At 49.4% G+C, this 6,417-nt stretch overlaps 1 protein-coding gene across 1 annotated transcript in view; it reads left to right on the top strand.

The window, feature by feature from the left end:
• The first annotated feature begins 6 nt into the window (after positions 1 to 6).
• The window catches only part of Pxdc1 (PX domain containing 1), a 27,998-nt gene continuing 21,587 nt past the window's right edge, over positions 7 to 6,417 (top strand). The window contains exon 1 of the mRNA XM_015493969.2: positions 7 to 17. The gene's annotated coding sequence lies outside the window, so the exon portion shown is untranslated. The remainder of the gene's footprint in view (positions 18 to 6,417) is intronic.

The following is a 6,417-nucleotide window of genomic DNA, read 5'->3' as shown; positions in this document are numbered from 1 at the left end:
CGGGCCGCTGCGGCAAGGTGTGGAGCTGCAGAGCACCGGGCAGGGGTTGGGCAGGGAGGACCGGGAGATGGGGAGGGGGCACGTCGTGGAGAGGCAATGCAAGAAGTAAGCAGGGAAGAATAACTTAAACCGATTATGCGCCTTTCCGCTCTGTTGCCGGCGTGACAGGGGACGCTTAGACTTGGAGCTTCTAAAAGAAGGACGCCAGGGCAGACCTAGCGCCAGCCCTGGAGCCAGGAGGCACTCACTCCTGAGGGAGAAATGAGATGAGATGAGAAAGGGGCCGAGGCCGGCAGACGGGTCCCCTGTCTCCAAGGACAAGTCACTTCTGAGGAAGTCACGGTCTGATCACTACTCAGCCCTAGCCCCCTAGGCTGGAGCGATGACCCCATACCTCCACCCTCAGAAGAGCCAGTCGGTGGCAGAAGGAGGGTTGGGGAAGTGTTTGGAAACAATTAAAGCGTGTCCGAATTGGGGATGGAGAGGGCTAGGACAGCTGCCTCTGAGTCGTTCCCTGGGGAGACCGCGCCTTCTTTTCCCTGGGAGTCAGCTGAGCTTGAGTGCGAGGTGCCACGCAGCAGCCCTTTCACCCCTCCCCAAGAGGGGGCCGCCCCGCCTGCGGCGGCATGGACAGCACAGGGTCCCCACCCCAGGGCTGAGTCCACATTCGGGTTTGATTAGCTGCGGCCGCCTCCTCCCTGGCCTTGTGACTAGTCCGGCTTGGCCAGGACTCTTGTTTTCAGAAACTGGTGGCTTCCCTTTTCCTACTGCCAGAAAGGGGGCTGGAAAAGGGAAGAAGCAAGAAAGAGAGGGGCTGAGTTGAAAAGGGAAGAATGTGGGGTGAGTAGGTTGGAGACATGAGGGCAGAGAAGACTAGAGCTGTGTGGTCACTTGATCGTCTTCCAAGCAAAGACCTCTGGCAGCTGAGGGGAAGTTACCTGAGCTGGGCAGCCAGCACAGGTCTCTTTGGCTGCCTGTCTGGCTGAGGTCTTGAGATAACCTCTATTTTCCCCTGGCAATAGGCCCCACCCCATGTGTGAATTATGTGGATAATTAGCTCAGTTCTCATGACAAGTCCTCTGGCAGACACATCACTTGGAAAGGCTCCCAAAGTCAGCCCTGGGTGAGAAAACCTGCCTCTCCACTTCTCTTGCTTCCCAGATTCTTACATGTGTAACTGTTTTTGAATTGGAGTATTATTTCAAGTATGGAAACAGATTTCTTTGAATTTGCTATTTATTATAACATTTGTAATTCAACAAATGAATGCCAATTGAGAAAAGGATGATGAAGGAACAGCGGTTTATTCAGTGGCTTTTTCTGGAACAAGGCAGGCCATAAACAAATGGGACTTCCTGAGTCTCACTCACTCTGGCCAGGTGTCTGAGCTCAGCTGTGACCCCAGGCAGACTGGTGGGAATCCAGCTCTTCCCGGTGTCTTTTGCAAAGATTAAAATGCATGATAAAGTGCCTGACAATAGTAAACCCTTGGTAAATACCAGTTGTTTTCATTACTGTCAGCATTAGCTATTTCTGGCTAGGGTGGCTGCTCCAGGTGGTGGGGAAAGGGGTGTGGCTTCATTGTGGAGGCCCAGATGAAAACACCTTCCCAGGAGCAGAAGGTAGGTGAGTGGGGACAATTTGCCTTGTCATGCACATGTCCCAGCACTGCATGGGGTCAATTTGTGCTGGGGTCAGTTCCTGGAATGGAGTGTCTCTGCAGAGTGACTAAAGAAATATTTAGGAAGTGGTTGATTATCATGAAGAAAAATAAGAAGGTTTATGATAGCTGCCTTTACCTTTTAAAAGGAACAAAAGTCAGAAATAGGGATTGGAGCAAAGGTGATAGGACTGGCAGAGGGCGGTTAGGTTGAGGACCAGTTACCGGATGTAAAGGACTTCCTGACAACCTGCCATGTAACTGTTGGAACTGTGGCTGAGGCTGATGGTGACCTGTTTGGTGGGGGCCTCTTGTAAGGACCAGCCCACAGCTCCCTAGAGGGGTTGAAGAGAGGCCCAGATGAGGAGTAACCTTCAACCCTGTCTCCCTTCCAGTCCTTGGTCTCTGCTTGGAGGTAAGCTGGGTCTGCCCCAGTTCCACCAGAGTTTTGTTGTGCCACACCAGGGAAGTCCCTAAATTGTTTGCTAAGCAAGGTATATCATAGAAATAGAAAAGTAGATTCTTCCTTTTTCTCATGGAGATTTATTATTTGCATAGAAAGATTATCAGAATTTGCAAATTATAAACACCAAAAGGCAACCAGATGCGTGCATTGTATTGGCAAGGCCATCTTCTCTCCCTATAATTTATCTGTTAAGATTCTCCGGTCTATATTTGTTGAAATTTCTGGGCTGTGTTAAATTTGCAGTCTCCGGTTTCATGAAAAAGCTTGGAGAGGAAATCTGAGTTCTGAGCTTTGCTGGCAACAAGCTGGTAGCTCTCATCAGTGTTTGGCTGCACATTCTCAGACGGTATGGAAGCTTTGGTCCCCTGCTTTGCATTTTTGAATCTGTGTGCAATTAAAATGATGTGGAGCCCTTTTTCTTGGTCCCTCAAATATTGCAGTGGGGGGAGAGTGTGCATTTGGAGACAATTATACTTTTTGTCCTTTGCATACTCTGGAGTCATGCTTGGTAGCAATCCATGGGCCCTTGATGACACATCTGCAGGGATATTAACCCCAGTATGGGATGGAGATTCAATGCTCACCAGCTTCCCTTCCTGGTCATTTATTTGGGTAAAGTAGGGCAAGGCCTCTTCCTTGGAATCTGGGCCTCTCACCAGATCCTAACCCTCTTCTTGACTTGAGTCTAATACCCCTTCCTTTCTAGTTCCCCAGCCCTAGTGGAGGGAGGTAGCTACTTATCTCTGGGTTCACAAGATAATTCCCTGCACTCTAGCACCAGTAAGGGCCAGCCCTTGAACTTAAATCTCCTCTATGCAGTACCTAACAGGGTTCAGGGTTTCCTCCCTGGAGCATGATCAAGGTCTCTTACCTTATTTCCATCTCTCACATTTAGGAAAATTTGGGATTTAGAACATCAACATGCAATATTTACTCACTGAAAGAGTCTTTTTAACTATTTTGGTCCTTTTAAAATCGCACCTGTTTCAGGCCTGTCACCTTTGAGCTGGCCTGGTCACATTTGCTGCAGCAGATTCTATTTCTAAGTAGTTGGGTGATCTTCGATGCTTGGGGATTACAACATCAACGTTTTGATTTTACATTCATTCATTCAATCAAATATCTTCTGAGTGCCTACTGCGTGCCAGGCTCAGGTGCTTTGGACAATGAAATGAAAAGACCACCCTCCCCACCCCCACCCTCATGATTTTTATATTCTGATTGGGAGAAATCCAATAATAAACAAGATAAAATATAAAATAAACTATGTTAAATAGTGATAAATGTTCAGAAAGAAAATAAGCCAAGAAAGGGCTATGACTTTAGGGGAAGGGGAGGGGCTCAGCTTTTAGGATGGTCTGGGACTAATGACCTTTGAGTGACCTTTGAGTAGACACTTGAAGGAAAGAAGGGAGCAAGCCAGTGGATATCTAGGTAGGGCATCTAGGTAGAGTGAGAGCCAGTGCAGAGGCCCTGAGTCCCATGTGTGCCTGTTGGGTAGTGAGTCTCTACTGCATCTGCAGTAGAGAGCATGGGTTAGGAGTGAGGAAGATTGCAGTCAGACTCGGGCTCCTATTCAGAGGTAGCCATCCTCCCTAGAGGGCTCTGAGCAGATGACTGATTCGATCTCAGGTGAACTCTGATGACTGTGCTGAGAAGGACACTGAGCTGGACAAGAGGGAGACACTAAGACAGGTAAAGAGGTACCGAGCCTGGGGTCAGGCACAGCAGAGCCAGTCTAGAAGGTGTTAAACTGGTTGGTCTGGAAGAGGGAGGCTCAGGAGACATTGAGGGACCACAGGTCGGGTGTGAGCAGCCTCAGGATGAGCCCAGAGTGTTGATTCTGGGACGTGGAACTGTCATGAGCTGGTGTGGGCAGGAGGTGGCTCAGGAGCTTGGCTTGGAATTAGCATTTAGCATGTTTTCCAAGTAAGTTCTGTAATGTTAGCCAGTGTGTGGTGCTCATGTATCCTCTCTGTTCCCCTCATTTCATGCTGACAGATCTCACGCTGCCCCAGTTGACACATGAGTTACCTTGCCAGTTGTAGAAGAGCCAGCCAGGGACTTACGTGGATGGTTCTGAGCTTGCTGCCAGGTCCTGCTCACTTCCCACCAGATCTTAAAGGAGAAACTCGCTTCTGCTTCTCTGTCAGAAGTCACTGTAAACCCGCTGGCAGCATCCGGCTGCCCTTGCACTACCACCTGCAACATGGGCACCCTACCCTTTAAAAATGTCTGGGCCAGATACTACTCTGCTTTTTGTTTTTGCTTTTTCTTCTTTTTATTGTGGTACTGGGGATTGAACCCAGGTGTGCTCTACCACTGAGCTATACCCCCAACCCTTTAAAAAAAAAGTTTTAAGACACAGTTTCACTAAGCTGCCAGGACTGGCATCAAACCTGCGCTCCTCCTGCCTCAGCCTCCCAAATAACGGGGATTATAGGTATGCACCCCAGTGCTCGGTTGTGCCGTTTTGATGGATATTTTCCCAGGGTCCAAAGATGTTCCTGCATTGTGAATAGTTAAAATAGGGGCAGAGTCGAAGTTCTGGTGAGCCCTGATTGTACCAAGCAGTTTATCCAGTGCCTGTTAAGTTTGGCACCTCTGTTGTTGCTTAGCATGCAGGCAAGTGACACTCAGGGGTGAGCCTTGGGAGGCTGCAGAGACTTGGGAGAACCTGAGCCCAGGGCACATTTTCTCTGAGAGGCATCAGTAACAGATGTCCACACCATGACCTCCTCCCCTAGGCAGTCGCAGCCTGGAGACAGTAGATAGGAAGATACGTTGCTATCAGTTGTTGGCACAGAAAGACTTTTATTGCCATTTATTTATTTAGCGGGGCTGAGGATTGAACACAGGGTCTTGTCGTGCTTTACCACTGAGCTATACCCCATCCCCTTTTATTGGTGTTTTTGTTCACAGAAGGTATCCAGTAGCTGGTTTTGGTTGTTACCCCTAAGAATATTGTTCCTTTCTCACATAACAGGCGTGAGAAACCCCAGTGCCCTTGATGTGAACTCTCTTCCCTGATGATGTGGAGGGCAGGGAGGGAGTGTGAGGCCCAGGGCTCTGTACTCCCTTCTTTCCTTATAAGATACCATGTCATTGAAGCACATACCCACAGTGACCCTCCTCCACACAGACCCCTCCAGCCCCTGCCCTCTTCTTATCCCACCCGCCAAGCTGAGTGATGATGGTGGACAAAACATGGTTACTCTTTTGCTAACTCACACTTGCAGGTTTTCTCCCCATTCATTTTAAGAACAAAAGTCTTAATTATCCTTTGCTGACATGTAATTTAGAATCAAGTTGGAAAAACACAGCACCTGGACAGAGAGGAGAAGGGAGGAGGGGGAAGGCACTTTTACACACAGTGTCTCTTTGTCGCAGCAGCCACCTTTCCTGCCTCCTGTGTAAGCATATCCAGGCTCTGTGAGATTGAGTGACAAACCAGGGTTATAACCAGGTGATGGTGAAAGAAGTTAGTCTTGGGGGTTCCCCTGCCTGGGGACTCAGCCAAGTGATGGTCAGGTTCTGGTTGAAAGCACTGGCTTTGGACACAGATAGGTGGGTATTGGATACTGGCTCTGCCACCTGCTCCTTGCTGAGTGACTTCAGCAAGTTGCTCAGGGCTCCAGGGCTCCATGCCCTGTGGATACAAGAGTAATAATGGTATCTGCGTGGCATGTTTGTTGAGAGTCCTGCTAATCTGTAATAGCCACAAAGTGCCTAGCACCAACTGGACCCATGTGAGTTGCTGGCCTTGAACTCGGGCTGTTCCCTGGCACAGGCAATGTCCCTGATGACAGCCTCTTAGAGGGAGAGTGAGGGAGTGAGGTGTCCTGCAGGACTGACCCATCCCTGTGCGTGCCTGCTGTTCCCCACAAAACCCTCGGCAGCTGTGGCCACCCCCATCCTTCAAGGATATCCCTGCCTGGACTAAGGGGAGCACTCACAAAGGAGGGTCACCACCCTACCTTGTTGGGACCCTCATGGATTGACTCATGGCTTTGTTGGTTCAGAAACTAGAATTTGGTGCTTGCATGTGAGCTGGGCTTGAGTTACTGTGGAATCCTGAAGCCAATGTGTAGTTAACCCCAAGAAACAGAATTGCCAGATACATAGAGCTTTTGTGGCCAAAACTTACATAGGAAGCTGTGGTCCCCTTAGCCCTCTGGGAAAACCCTTAATGGGTTCTACCTTGGCTCCCCCCCCCCCACCTCTGCCATCTGCTCACCTGCAATCCTCTTCCTTCCAGGAGTGGGGCATGCCCTGCTGTGTTGCTTAGCAC

This window comes from Marmota marmota, unplaced genomic scaffold (assembly GCF_001458135.2).
Source record: "Marmota marmota marmota unplaced genomic scaffold, marMar, whole genome shotgun sequence".
Lineage (NCBI taxonomy): Eukaryota > Metazoa > Chordata > Mammalia > Rodentia > Sciuridae > Marmota > Marmota marmota.
Note: the sequence above shows the minus strand (reverse complement) of the source record. Positions and strands in the feature narration are given on the sequence as shown.